The following is a 15,607-nucleotide window of genomic DNA, read 5'->3' as shown; positions in this document are numbered from 1 at the left end:
ACACAAATTCACAAGCTGGAAATGGTTTGCAGGGCCCTGCAGCATAACTGTTTCTGATTGGTTCTCATAGAAGCAGGGGGTAAAGGGGATGAGTTAGGGGTTTGTGGGAGTGGGAGGGAGAAGATTCAGGTATTTTAACACAAACTTCAGTCAGAGATAGAGAACAAAGATCAGTATGGAGACTAAAGTAGTATAGTGTATAGAACAGAAAAACAAAACAAAACAAACAAACAAACAAATCCACTCAACCAAACATACAAAGAACACATGAAGAAATTTAGTGGAAAAACACCATCACAATTTTGGTCTGAGTATTTGCCATGGTTTCCAAAATAATTGTAATAATTTTACCTCTTATATGTAAGCAAAGCTCAAAGAACAGAAGAGAAAGGCGAGGAAAAGTGTTTCCAAACAGCCAAGAAGGTAAGCACGACCTAGGAGAACACAGAGCAGTGGAGGAGAGATGGAAACACTTGCTGGACTGAAGTCCCAACTGAAGGACAGTGTGTGTTGACAGAACCTCAAAGCCGGGTAAAATTTCAATATTGATACATTAAAATTTCATATGCCCTTTGCCTCAGCAGTTACACTTGCAAGGGTTTTTTTTTCCTACAGGTATTTAATCACTGCTGTGTGAAATGGTGCACTCAAGGTCATTAGTCGCATCAAAATTTCCAGCCGTAAAAATCTGGGAATGATTTGGATATCCACCGAGAAGAAGCCATTACAGAAAGGCTGTGATTTATGAAATGGAATGTCAAACAACTATAAAAGTTATGAGACAAGTGCAGGTGAGGCTCTGTAATCTCAAAATAAAGTTTAGGAAAAGAATGAGGCAAGTCGTGTGTGTGTGTGTGTGTGTGTGTGTGTGTGTGTGTGTGTGTGTGTACCAATATATAGTGCTCCTCAAAATATTTTAGTGGTGGTAGAAATTAATTTGTAATTAATATGTAAATAGTGTGTATAGGATAATTACCATTGGCTAAAATAACACTATACTAGTTGTCTTTTGTTTTCATAGTCTACCTATGGAAGGGCATCTAAAAAGCTGGCAAAGTGGCTTTTCAGGGGAGGATAGCTCCTTTGGTAACTAATGCTGCAAATTTTTATAGCATTGCATCTTTTGCCTATTCAAAGCATTAAATCAATCATCCACAAAATGACCCTCCTTTCATTTCTATGACCTCCCAGTCTCCACACAACTCTGTATTCAACTGATAAGCCCTTGTTCTAAGGACTTTTCTGGTGTATCTCTCTGGAGAGTAAGGCATTCTGAAGAAGTCACCTGTCACTTATCTACTCTCAAATGAAGATAGAATGCTATGACCCCACCAAGAAAGCAAAACAACAACAAAAAAAGTAACAGCCTAGACAGGAAGCCATCAAAGAAAATTTCTAGGAACTGTAGTAAGGATGCTCTTCACAATTCATGGCTTTTGGTGGAGGTGCAGGTGGGGGCTGGACTTTAAGAGTTTGACCATTGCCTTAGTGAGTATATGGGCGACACAAATTGAACTTCTGTGGGGTGTTTTGTTGTTCTTCTTGTTTTGTTTTGTTTTCTTCCTTTCTTTTTTTTTTTGTGGGGGAGGTAGACCTGAGAGGACTGGGAAGTGAGTGTGATCAGGGTGTATTATGCAAAATTTCCAGATAATCAATAAAAATATTACATTGGAAAAATAAGTAATGCAGCAAAATGAAAAGCAAAGAGAAAATGCTATAAAATTTGAGGCATGCCTTGACATGTTAAACATTGTATTTTGTGATGGTAAAGGGAGATTTAATTATTCAGTTGTTAGCCAGGGAAATGAGAAATGGTTAATATTATGTTTATCTTAGGCAGGAGTTGTTTATTGTTGACTTTTAAGTTGCATTCCTACTTTGCAAGTCAAGAACTAAGTGAGGATAAGGTAATATCTGTCAATGCCTTGTGTTGCTTCAATAGAGCATGGGTATAACACCAGGATACATTACATATACCAAAGGAAATATGTACCATATAGAAAAGAAAGCTTGTCTGCTAAGACTAAAAAACAAAAGACACACGATACAAGATACAGAACAAGTTCTAGAGCAGCAGATCTTAACTTGTGAGTAAAGACCCCTTTGGGGGTCGCATATCAGATATTTACATTAAGATTCATAACAGTAGCAAAATTATGAAGTAACAACAAATTAATTTTGTGGTTGTGGGTCACCACACATGAGGAACTGTATTCTGTAAGGCTCGCAGCATTAGGAAGGTCGAAGATCACTGTTTTAGAGTCAAAAATCCTGTGTTCAAGTCCATGGTCCAGTGCTTACGAGCAAAGTGACCCTAGGTAAGAACTAAATCTCCCATTGCTTCAATATCCCATCTGTGAAATGGGAACAAGGACATGGCCTGATTTATAGCATTTTAAGTACGATAGGTCCTAGGACAGATGTTCCAGAAATAATGTTCTAAATAGCTGTTATCTATTGGTGACTTTGCTGCTTTTAGGTGTAGTCAGTGTCTGAGGTATGAGTCCATGCATGTTACCCTGTTGTCTCTGCTAATGAAGCTGCCTTTCTTTTGCTTAGCTCAGAGATGGTGCTGGGCGAAACAACATTCTGGATGAGAAAGTAAATGGCTGTTTCAGCAGAAACCTGGAGACATGTACATTTGTGCCAACCTTAAAAATAGTTTTGTTTATCTCAAAGACCTAGAGAACTCTGGGGAAATCGAGGGCTTGGTTTTTCAGACTGTTTGATGGAGAGGCCAGGTTTTATCTGATCATAAAATACCACCCACAGCACCAGCAACCCATGCAGAGCCTTAAGGGAAAGTTTTTGTAGCCATTCTTCTGAATTGAGTTGTTTTTTCACTGACTTCTGTGAAGACAATAATAACATTTAGAGTCTTGAATTAAGTTCTAATTTCTTTTTGAAGTTCAGTCTCGTGGAGAAAATGTCAGATCAGCATTTGACAATCCCTGTTTTCCATATGACCTTGGTGAAGTCTTTTTATTCAGTGTGTGGTTTTGTTCACCCATCTGTCACGTCACGATAAGGAAACAAACAAACGGGACCTCTTCTCAGGGAAGTATTGTGAGTTTAATGTGAGGCTCACAGAGAACTACCCAGATGGGACACCCCGGAAATACAGAGAGATAAGTCTGCACACACATGTAAAGCACCTCCTACGCCTCGGGTCTCACACTTTATTCTGAGGATTTATTAGTGGATGAGATTTGTTTGAAGTAATTTTAACAAGGTCATCTAAGTCATGAGGTAAATATTTACAGAGTGCCTATGCTTCAAGTACAGTTTCCCTGCTCAATATATATTAACTCAGATCCATGCAAAGTCATTGTTTTGGCTTTCCAAGTCCCTTGGATGTTGAATATTGAGGTGTCGTTGAAAAGAAAAAGAAGAAAGTCCTAGTCATTTCTATCAGAGATTCAAGTTTCAACTTCACAAAAACTTTATCTATGAATGATCCACCAATGGAACTGTGGTTTCCTCTTAATAGAGTGCAAGGCTATGGCCCCTTTTGGACACTCAAATTAACAGGTAATGACAATGTTTGGTTCTTCAAAGTACATTGCCTGACTCTTCCTTACATATTCATGTGCTGGGACAGCAAATCTCCCTGTCTTGTCCTTCCCATATGATGGAATCAAATGGGCATCATGAGAAGATCTCCTTCTCCCTTCTCTGCTTCCTTCCTTCACATCTTCCTCAGGATGGCTCATTAAGCAACCTTAGTCATTTGATTATAAAAATCTAGAAGCTGGGATGTTTGGGAACTCTCTTTTATGGATGTTTAAATGTCAGAGCAGCACAGGTCTCTAGGAACATCTAGTGCAGCCCCCTCATGAAATAAGTGAGAAAACAGAAGGCTAAAGACTGAAGCACCTGGCGCAGGAGTCAGAGATGATAGAGCTGGGAGTGGAGAACAAGTTCCCTGCCTCTTTGTTCAGTGGACCACACTGTGATGTGTCTGCCATTTAACATATTCGTGCATCTGTGGAGAAGGAAGCACTGGGTGGTCATGTGGCCCTATGAATGCAGTTCCAAGACTCTGCATTCTAGTACAGGGTAGAGCCCCCATCTAGGTTTTCCAGAGTATGAGAGTTTCCAAGGGTGCAAAGCCAATCTTTCCTGTACTAAGCAGCCAGGACTCTGAGTTACCACCAGCAGACACTGACTGCCTTTCCTTGACAGCAAAGGAATTTCTTTGGAAGAAGTCAGAAGCTGACAAATCAGCAGTCATGCAGAAGAAGCATCTTGGAAAATGTACAGGGACTGAGGAACCTGGAGGAGAAGGGAAGGGTGGCCGAAATCCCATGCAATGCCATGCCACACAAAGGCCTGCTAAGACTCCATTGCTTTCATAACTCCCAGGCCGCTATACCATAGACACCACATGGGTGTGGAACAAGGTCTAAACTAAGCCATGTGGCTGGCTTCAAATTCACAACCTCAAGCGAGAGAATGGGATTGGCCAACTGAGGCCACCTGCTCCTGCTCTAGCTGCCAAGGTTCAGAAGTACAAACCTCAACATTTCACAATGTCAGCTTCTTCCAAAATAAGAGAATAAAAAACCTGGACAGCCTTAAATAGCAACAGAAATAACGTGAATAATAACAAATGTCCTATGACCTTCCAAACATACCACCGATCTCCAGCTGGACTCAGGGAAGCTTCTGGACAGCATGAGGTAGGTGCCCTGCTGTGCGCCGGAATGCAGTTGAGGAGATTTAGGGAAGAGTTTGCTGTGAAGCCCGTGCTGCACTGGAAAGAGCTCTGTTCTATTTTCAGATCTGCAGAGTCTGGTTCAGAAGTTCATAGCCGCTTCTGGGGATCACTTGTTTGATCAGCAATCTACTAATATCAGTCTCTACCCACCCACTGGACTCACAGCCACTAAATCCAAAACTCATGTCCCATAAGCCTATTGCTGTACATTCCTGACAGTGACGAAGCTCCACTGGGAACAGGTATTATAGTAAAACACTTTCATTGGGAGGTTAAGTTAGAGGGTAGAAGCTATTTTCCCATTATTTCAAACCAGTGTCTTAATCTCTGAGATTTTTCTGCTTAATACATAATCCTTTAAGTCCTTACACATGATACAGGACTAGTGAGGTTTAGTGAGATGGGACCTAGAACGCTCCAGGTAAGCACTGTACTGACAGGTGACAATCCTGGATCCCCCAGGAGCTGTGAGAATCAGGATTCTCCTCTGCCCAGAGTAGCAATAGAGGATGCTGTTGAGTGAATTTTGACCTCTGGGCCCATGCCCTTTGGGTTGTGCTACACGACATTTTAAACCAGCAAGGCAGTATCTCTCAGTGCTCAAAAGGGAGGCTACACTTTATCCTTTCAGCCCAGAGGAGGGAAAAGCTTCCCTTGTTCACTGGTACAGTCAAGCTTTTGCCTAGATCCCCAAGATATAAAAGCTTTATTTTCTTCCTTCTCCTTTCTCCTTTCTCTTCCTCTTCTCCTCTTCTCCCTCCCTCCCTCCCCCCTCCCCCTTCCTTCCTTCTCCTCTCTGTTCCTCTCTCCCTTCCTCCCTTTCTATTTCCCCTTCTTTTTCTTTATCTCTTCCTCTCTCCCATCCTTTTTTCTCACTCCCTTCTTCTTTCATTTTTCTTCTTCCTTCTCCCTTTCTTCCTCTCTTTGTCTCTCTTGCCACACAAATTGGCTGGATGTCTACGATGAGGCTTACACAAGTATTTGTTTAATGTTCTTCAGAACCCTATGAGGCTTCCTGTTTTTGCTTTTATAGTTTCAGAAACCAAAGTTCAGGAGAGACTGAGTGAGAAACTGTCTCACGTGCCTATATAGCCACCAAGTAAGAAGCAACAACACTGATGCGACAGCCTGTGTCATTCCTAATGCTGAGGTATATCTATGGCACACTCAAAGGAGATCTAATTGTGATGGACAAAAAAAGTATTCCTGTGTAAATGAGGGTAGCCTTTGCCAGTTCTTAAGGAGAAATCTGACTTTGCCCATTTCTTTCCTCTGTTCCCATCTTTCCTCTGAAGTAAAGAGAGAGAGAGTATGTGTAGATATAAAGAAAGACAGTAGGAAGGAAACAGGAGAGGAAATATGTAGAAAGATAAAGTTATGCATTTAGAGAGGATATGGGGCATATTAGAGAGAAAGATTTTGAAAGAATTAAGGCAAGAAGAAGAGCAGAGGAGGTGTTAGTCTATGAGAAATCCAAATGAAGAATGTGACTATTGATGCATATCCTTTGTGGGGTTTCAGTGGTTGGAACACCCATGGAGACATATCATGGGCTCAGTAGATTTATCAATTTCACACCTGAGGGTCTGTGTGGCTGGAACTACCCATGTTTCTCAATTCATGTATTAAGTTCAAGTAGAAAATTTATAAATGAATTTTTTTTCTGATCTGGGTACAGTGAGGTGAGTGGTGCAGAGAAACAACCTTTACTACACAAAGGTGTGTGCAGGAGACTGTCTAGTTTGCACACAGAGGTAGGGGAAGGCAAAATCCCAGGCTCTCTCCAGGGAGAGATTCCATATGAGCCCCTCTGGCTTCAGTGTTCTAGTACTTCTGTGCATGAATCATTTTCCTGCCACTAGACAGAGCAATGAGACATTAACTTATAACAGAAAAGGGTTATTTTAGTCCACAGTTCTGAGTGCTCAAGTCCATGCTCAGAAAACTCTATTGCTCCGGTCTCTGGATAGCAACGGTGGTGGGAAGCATCTTACGGACGGCTCACTTCTGCACCAAAAAGCACAAAAGAGAGGAGGTCAGAATTCCAGGAGTTCCTACAGGAGCTGGGCCCCAGTGACCTAAGAACCTCTTACTAGGCCACTCCTCTTTCCACTGGGCAGCCCCAACCTTGGTACCAATTTTGTTTTTTAACACATGGACCTCTGGGTAGACAGTTATCCTAAGCATATGTACTCTGCCCCGGGGAGAGTATGGTACAGAATAGAACACTAGTAGAATTTTGCAAGGCCTGAAGTCACCTGAGGGGTAGATTTACAGAATCTGTCTAGAGGAGGCAGTGTAGGGACCTGTACTCTTCATGTGTCCTTTACACTGTTTACATTTTGAAAGTTCATACTGTTTCAAATTTCCAAAAAATGTTAGTGTACAAGGAAACAAGATCAAATAAAACAACCCTCTCTTCCCATTTATGTGTGTTTCCTTCTGGAGGTTGGACTCAGAGGTGTTCTTTTAGGATGAAATGGGAGGGAAAACAACATTTAAAAATTAAAAGAGTCAAGGAGCAGGCAGATGGTGTCCATCCAACTTCCCATTGCACTTACTCAATTCTCTGGATTTTACTAGTCTTGGCTTTGGAGGAAATATCTGTTTGCTTAGGTCTCAATTTACTCTCTAAGCAACGAGTCTGCTGCAGCATCCAAGCTCTCTCCAGTGGAATCCAAGTGGACTTCTTGCTCAGCATGGTTACATATTATTCCTCGGGGTTGGGTCTCCTTCTGCCCTTCTTTCCCTTCTGGATAAATTAGAATTAATCTGTATAAATTATTACCAAGACACCATTGATGACAAATCTAGACTCCTAGGCAAGCAAGGTACAGTGGGTCAAATAAGCTTGATCTTTATGTTTCCCTCTCAGTTGCTTTTGTCCTCCCTCTATGAGCTTGGTCTTGCCTGATACTAAAGTTAAATAAGGGTGAAATTGTGGGAAAATCTAGCTGGCAACTTATTACCCCACGAGGCTTTATTTGAAGTATTCATGTATTAACAGGTTCACTTTTAGAATGCTTCCAGTCATAGCAGGAAACTCACACAGGGGAGCTGTCATGGAGACCTGCATCCCTCCAGCCCCCACCACCTCCCAAGGCCAGAAGACAGACCACAGGTCACAAAGCTAGCCAGGATCATGCATTTGGTTGCACTCTTGGAAAAGCCACCTAATATGACCCAGAGAGGGTGCTACCCTTAGCTATTTGTTCCCCAATAGTAGGCTTTCCCCCTTCCCTTCCCCCTCCCTTCCCTTCCCCCTCCCTTCCCTCCCCTTCCCCCTTCCCTCCCCTCCCCTTCCCCCTTCCCTCCTCTCCCCTTCCCTTCTCTTCTCTCCCCTTCCCTTTCCTATTTCCTTCTCTTCCCTTCCCTTCCCTTCCCCCTCCCCTTCCCCTTCTCCTTCCCCCTCCCCTTCCCCTTCCCCCTTCCCTTCCCTTCTTTTTTTTCCTCTTGATTTCACGAGTTTGAAACTATAATTCCATTTCTTTAAAGCACTGTTGGTGTGACTTTCCCAGCTAAGGAGACAATTTGTATAGATGGTGGCACCACCGGGAGACTGCTGAGTTTCAGTCCCACTGCAGTACCCTGAGTGGCTTGGGAAAATCCTCCAGTCCTCATCGATGTATCCAATTGGACTTTTGGAAATCTATTCGGTTAAGTGTGTGCGTGCGTGTTTGGGGAGGGCTGGTCACGTGAACGCTAGTCTCTCCAATCTGGGTACCAATGAAGCAAACACCGGCCAAGAGGGAAAACATCAATGAGCCAAGTGACCAGTTTGCCCTGGCCTCCTGAAGCACTGCAGAGTCTGAGGCCCCGGAAGGGCGAGCATAGTGCGCCGGGAGAAAAGGAGAGCGACTGACAATGTTAGCTTCTGCTTCTCCACTGGGGGCCGCAGTCACCTTCACCATCGGGAAATAGGGAGAAGCAAACCCCGGGGGTGGATCTGGCCCTAGGCTCGCTCCAGCTCCAACCTCTGCTTGTTTTTGCCCCAGCGCAGCAGGCGCTACTCAAAACGAGACAGAGGCCTTCTTAGGACTCTGGGGGTGCGGGCACCCACTCTCTAGGTGGCTGCAGCCTCTGGCAGGGCACGCCCTCGGCGCTATTGCCGCGCCCCTCTCCAGTCCGCCCCTCCCGCCCCAGGGAGCGCGTACCCAGTGCTGGAGAGTCCTCCCTTCCTCAGCTCCCCAGGCGGGAGATGATGGAGAGGCTAGACTGGATCTCTGACCATAGGGTTCCTGGCCCGAACTGCCCACGGTATCAAAGTCCGTGACGTGGCGACACTGGCTGAGCCTCAGAAACCGATCAGGGCTGCATCCTGAGGCCGCAGAAAGCCCCAACATTATGCAAGTGGGCACTGGCTGCCGACTGCCCAGGAAAACCCGGGTGAGACCCTAGCTTGCAGATCCGGATCTTGCGCTGCGGGGGCTGAAGTTGCCCTATGCCAGGGACGTTGCCCCAAGTGCAAAGCCTGGGCTGCCCTGCAGCCTAGGACTCTTTTGCCTAGGGAACCTTCAGGAAGCTCTGCGTTGGAGGCGGAGTGGACCACCACCTCAGAGCCTCTCAAAACCTGCGGAGGACCGGGGACCAAGAGCTGGAGCAGCCCCCAGAGGTAACTTCAGAAAGCGGGAGAGCGATGGGGACTCGGGCGCACATGTGCAAGTGTGTGCATGCAAGGTGTGATCTCTATGTGCCGGTTGCTATTACACGGGGACTCTGTAAAGTCCCGGGCTGCTGACCCTTCTCCTTGGCTCCGATAGCCTCCCGACTGCAAGCCGCTGGGTGCGGGAATCCTTTTCGCTGAGCTCGGTATTGTAGTGGAAAAGGGGGTGTGCATGTGCACACGCATGTGGTATGTGTGTTTGTGTGTGGTGTGCGTGTGTGTGTGCGCGCGCGCATGATAGGTGGTAGGCTTGGCCATATCTGGTGGAGGGAAAAGAGATGACGGTAGAGAGACAATGGCCAAAGACCACATAGTTCTGGGTAAGTTTTCCTGATTGAGAATTCGTTTCAGACAAGGGTGTTTTGGAGATCAAGTAGGTGAGCTGTCTGTATGAAAACCCCTCGACATATCAGAGTAAGGTGGAGAACCAAACAAACCCTAGAAGAACGGACCAGTGCATCCCATTCTTAAATTGAAATTTTCAGTTTTGTTGATGTGGAAAGGGGGGTGTCTTTCCTCCGGGAGATGTTCAAGTTCCCCTGCCAGAAAACCAAAGCAGGGCCTGGCTGGCAGCGGGGCTTGAGTTCATTCACACACTAGCTCACCGCTCTGCAGCCTTTCCCACCTGCTCTGCCGCCAGCCCTGCCAAGTCCAGTACTCTCCGAAGCCACAAACCCAGCAAGTAATCATTGGTCCTCTCTGCAAGAGTGTAGGGAGCTTCTCGGAAGCATTTGAGTAGCTTGCTCTTAACAGCATGCATGCCAGCATTGTTTGTGAAATAGTGGCCGCTATTTAAAGGTTGTGAACACAGGCGTGGGGGTGGAGGGTGGCGGAGGGTGGCGGAGGGTGGTAAGGTGAGTTGTGGTCAGATAGTCTTTTCAGTGGGGATTAAGTAAGGTGTGCCAAGACCAGGAAGAGAGACATGGAGTCTGGGTTGTAACCCAGGTCGGTTTTGTAAAACTTACATTTTGTCTGAAGGAGGGGGTGATTTTCTTAGGAGCTTAAGGACCATGGCAGCTGCGTCTGTGATTGGGGGTTTGACAGTTTGGATCGGCTATGAGGTTATGCAGCGTGACATGAAGGATTTCCAGGAGTAACTGAGGGGCAGTGCATTTGGCCAGTTATTTACCCCCCATTTTCCTGCAAACAATCTTCTGTTCCCACCTCTCCTGATGGAGTCTTTCTTGCAGGGAGAAGCTAGCCACTTGCTCCGGGTATAGGTGCCTTCTGAGATGAGCTCTAGGCCAGTTCACTGATGGCCTGGGGAGGGGACTTTGCTCAAATGAGAGTAGTGGGAGAGAGTTGGGTGGCTGTCCTGAACAAGCCCTTTGAATTGGGTTTCTTTTTATGTATTAGAGGATAGGAGTAAACCGAGAAAGGCTGGAGTGTCTGCAAAATCAGCCAGTTTAGAGGAGTGGTTTTTTAAGGTCCTAGAGCCTGCAGGGAAACCTTCAATGTCTGCTTAGAAAAGTCTGGTTCTTATTGTGTGTGAGAGTGATTTGTATAGATCTGCAAGTATGTGAAAATAAACGTCAGTTGCTAGGGGAAGAGCAGATCAAATGCTTCATTTGCATTTCTGATGAATTTAGTGTGTGAAAGTGTTGCATAGCACTTAATAGTTGGAAGAGAGACAGAGGTTTCATTGCCAGTGCTGGAGTCCTTAGGAATTTTGGATATATAATGTCAGTATTTTCCTGGCCAACACCAGGGGCAAAATTTCTGTGTCTTACCAGCATCTAAAAACTCTAATGTTCCCTTTGAAAGATTTGTGCTTCTGGCAAGTTGTCCATAGCACATAGAATGGGCATGAGATTCTGTTCTTCGCTTTCCCCTCACAAGCTCTTTGGAAACCTTGGACAAAAGCAGAAAGCAGGGCTGTGGCCATGGCCTGTGCACGGGGAGCTGGAATGTGAAGACCAGGAGGAGGAAGGGGAAGGCCCTGTTTGCTGCTCCAGCCAAGTGGCAATGCGTTCCTCAGACTGGCTGGGGAAAGGTTCCAGATTCCTCTGTGAATTTGGTGCTAATGCTCTCTGATTAGCTTTTCCCGCTGACATTCAAATGTTTGTTTTTGGAGCTTACCCTGCAGGCTCAGTGTAAATTAAAGGAAAAAGAAGAGAAGAAGGATATTGAACGTAAGGCAGGCAGAAGCAGTTGTATGCTTCAAATTCATTGTGTGATCTGGGCAATGCTTAGCTTTCTGTATGTATTTTTGCATATTATTGTATATGCAACATACGATATATATAAGATATATATGTATATGTAACATATATATACGATATATATATAATCACACATATATATATCGTATGTTGCACATACAATAGGCTTACATAAAATTTAAGCGGACAAAACTGATTAAAAATCAGGGAGGGGCATGGAAGCCTCTTTTATTCGCAGTGTGGTGTCTGGCCCCCTTTGGAGTGCTTAAGGGTTCAGGAGAATAGTTTGCAAGCCACTGGAAGGCTTCTCTTAAGAATGTGGCACCCTACCTCCTTTCGGGATTCCAAATGAAATGTGCTCTCTAGCTCAATGTAGTCAGTGTGCCATGCACACTTAACCTGCACCGAGTCCTTCCTACCCCAGTAACAAGCACATACCTGGATGTGGTATTTATGCATCAGCCCTGACTGCCATAAAATCCTATCTTATTGAGTCATGTGGCAGTGGGATGAGCTGAATGGGCCATGTCATATAGCTATGGCATACTGATTGATTTTTTTTTTAATTCTTTACTGAGAGAGTGACCTTCAGAATGTGCTGTCGGTTGTATGTGTGTTTGCTGGTGTGTGCTGGTGTGTGTGTGTGTGTGTGTGTGTGTGTGTGTGTGTGTGTGTGTGTGTGTGTGTGTGTGATACAGGCGCGTAGGACTTGATGCCATCATTCCAGCATGATTTATTGAATGAATATGACCACTATGTGGCTTTCCTGATGTCCTGAGTATTTTTCCAAATGCCTTCTACGAATGAGAGCTTCCATGGAGCTTGCCATGAGTGATCTGCTGTGCTCTGACTTGAGAAGGCTCCTCAGTGATGCCCATTCTCTGTGGCCTTACTCAGTTTACTTTGTGTTTGCTAATTTTAACCTTCAGTGACTCCTGTGGTATGGTTGGCGGCCACAAGGCAACATCTGGAATAACTCTGGAACTTACAAAAAAGGTTGTTTCAAGCAATATGATAACCATGTAGCTTTATGAGTATGTTAAAAGCCTAAAATTAAGTAGCTGAGGAAATAAAAACCAATATAAGTGGTCAACAAACTTATAGGGACTGGAGAACTTTAGAGCGTTAGGGCAGCTTAAATGACCAGCAGCATGAGAGGTCACTGTCGGAAATCAGGGAGAGCTTGTTGGAAGATTCATCAGAGCTGTAGAAACTGGAGTCCTTTGACTATGTGTGTGTGTGGAATTGGTAGGTGAAAGGGATGGAGGGTTAGAAGCGTGTAGGGAGTGTTACGGAGCATGCAGGTAGTGTGTAGGGAATGGATAGGGAAAGTGTAGGGTTCAGAGTATGCGTAGGTGATATGTAGAGTATGAGTAGGTGATATGTAGAGTATGAGTAGGTGATATGTAGAGTATGAGTAGGCCATGTCTATGAAGGGTATGGGTAAAGTGTTGCTGTTGGTAAGTAGTGGGTGTGGAGTGACAGTTGAGGGTAGAGATGTAGGGCGTAGAATATGGGGAGACCATATGTGTAGGATGTGGGTAGGTGGTATGTGTTGGTGTGGCTAAGTGGTGTGTGTTGGCTATGGGTAGGTGGTGTGTATAAGGCATGGGGAGGTAGTGGTGTTTAGTTTTGGGTAAGGGACTTTGTGTTAGATATGGGAAGTTGGTATAGATGGGGCTCATGTAGTAGTGTGTGTAAAGCATGGGCGATAGCTGTGGGGAGGTAGCGTATGAAATGTTAGGGAGTATGTATAGTAGTGTGTGTAAAGCATGGGCGATGGCCGTGGGGAGGTAGCATATGAAATGTTAGGGAGTATGTGGTTTCTACCTCGCTGTTCTACCACCTTCCAACAGCAGTGTAGGCTCCTGACCAAGCCTTCAACACAAGATTTTAGGGGTAACCTGAACTATATCAGGAGGTAAGGACTGTACAGACTTAGTGCTTTTCCACTTGGTAAAGAAAGTATTTTTATGCTCCTTATGTTTATGAATAATAAAATAATCAAACAAATTGTTTTCCTGTTCTGCTCTGTTTGCTATGATATTATAGCTTCTTCTTTGCCTTCCTTCTTTTCTTTGTAAATTGGCCATTTTTGCTTGGGTTATTTATTCATTATTAATTTTAAGAGCTCTCCATAAGATACAAGAGGCATCTGATTCCTGCCTTTTCCAGGTTTTATAATTCTAGAGATGGGTGACCAAGCACTTCTCATGTATGTAAATGGGTCTTCTCTTTTCTTTCTGATTTGAGCATTTGGGAACTTGCAGAAGATGCTTTCAGGGTCTCAGATTATCTGACCTTCGACTCAAACTTTTGCTTTTTCGGTTTCAGCTTTTATGTACACACTATGAGTAAAGATGAAGCCAAATTTTTAAAGCCAATTGTTTTTCTGACTATTCTAGCAGTACTTAACCAATAAACCATAGACACACTTACTTTGATTGAACACACCACCATCTTGTCATTGCCTTGCAATGCTGTCTGTATCATATCCTGACCTACACCTGGATCTGGTCGGTCTGTGCCATTGACTTATTTATGATTTAATATTTAACTACCTGAACTATTTTCTACTTTGACCAGAATTCTTCTATCTTTTACCACTTACTTTTATTTACATGTATGTGTGTTGGAATACTACAGGCCCCAGGAGGACAGAAGAAAACGTCAGAGTCCTTAGAGCTGAGATTAAAGGAAGTCATGAGTCCTCAATGTAGGTGCTGGGAATGAAAATCAGAATCTCTGGAAGAGCAATGCCAGCTCTTAACCAGTTGAGTTTTTCTCCCCAGCTCTACCAACAAGGATTCTTAATTAGTTACCTTGAGGAAATAATTATTATGCTTCCTCTAACATGAAGGGCTTTCCTCATAAAAATGAAACAAGGAAAGGAAATGGGGCAAAACACAAATGGTAACAAACGAGAAATTAGGCATGCGTGGTTAGTTTTCTTAGTGGCTTTTGCCTTTGTAGAGCCTTATATCTGAAAGTTTATGTTAGCTCCACATTTAACATGTCCCAGCTAGAAGTAGGCAAGTAGAAACTTAATCTTCTAGTTTTAAAATTTTTATTTAGTATTTTTTGACCCCGGGTCTTATGTAAAGCAGGCTGGTTTGCAGATCACTCTGTAGCCTGGGTTAAACTTGAACTTCTGACCATCCTGCTTTTTGTCTCAAGTGCACCATCATGCCTGACTTTACTCTTTTTTTTTTATTAGTGAGTTCTTAAGACAAATTTTTAAGACAAGTACGTAAAGTAATCTAACAGATGCCCACTTGCAAATGAGGTTTCAAAGGTGGCAATGGGTGTCATCTTTGTTCCAGCGCCTGGTTTTTGTTTGTTTAAAGAAAAGGCTCTTCCAGTTTGTTGAGTTTCTGTTGTAGTTACTCGCTGTTCTTCCCCCTGATGAGGAAGGTGCCCATTCCCCCAAATAATTGAACATGTGGCTTGTGGCATTGGGATTGACATGGATTTATTAAGGAACCTGGTGAACACTGCACACTGCCTAGGGCCAGATGGGATTGAACTTGGAAGCAGTGCAAACAAATGGACTCTGTAATATTTAAAGTTCTCACAGGAGGACAGGATTCGCTTTTTTTGAATACTTAGAAGAGCTGAAGGGAGCCAAACCCTGCTTTTGGGGGGATAGGTAGGAACAGTGTAGTGTTCCTTAATAAGGAAGATTGTCTAAAGGGCCTTACGCATGGGGACAGAGAGGGAACTTACATATAGTCTATCTGAGGCTCTCTTGATTTCGCTGGGTGCCAAGCATGGACAAGCTCTGGATGAGCAGAAGCCTTGGTCTTAGGACACTGGCTACATCTTTCTGTCCCCACCATCCCAAGCTTGCTGCTTTCATTTCCGCATGTGCCTTTATATCTTCTTTTCACAACACACTCCTATGATATGTTTGGGTTTTGTTTCTGAGTGGCAGTGGTGTAGAAGATCCACATGGCAGTGTATGTTCCCATGAATTTTTTTATGTTTTGAGTCTTATTCTCAAATTGATTAAATATATATGGATTTTATATTTTGAGTAATTCTGAGTCAATCCCTTTATGC

General features: G+C 44.0%; 1 protein-coding gene across 3 annotated transcripts in view; it reads left to right on the top strand.

The window, feature by feature from the left end:
• The window catches only part of Minar1 (membrane integral NOTCH2 associated receptor 1), a 70,603-nt gene that overhangs the window by 28,281 nt on the left and 26,715 nt on the right, over positions 1-15,607 (top strand). The window contains 1 exon segment of one of the 3 annotated variants that reach the window (NM_001377067.1): positions 8,459-9,332. The exons of 1 other annotated variant lie outside the window; for it this stretch is intronic. The gene's annotated coding sequence lies outside the window, so the exon portion shown is untranslated. 3 annotated transcript variants of the gene reach the window in all.

Source organism: Rattus norvegicus, chromosome 8, assembly GCF_021556685.1.
Source record: "Rattus norvegicus strain SHRSP/BbbUtx chromosome 8, alternate assembly SHRSP_T2T, whole genome shotgun sequence".
Taxonomy (NCBI): domain Eukaryota; kingdom Metazoa; phylum Chordata; class Mammalia; order Rodentia; family Muridae; genus Rattus; species Rattus norvegicus.
The sequence above is the reverse complement of the archived record's forward strand: the minus strand, read 5'-3'. Positions and strand labels throughout refer to the sequence as shown.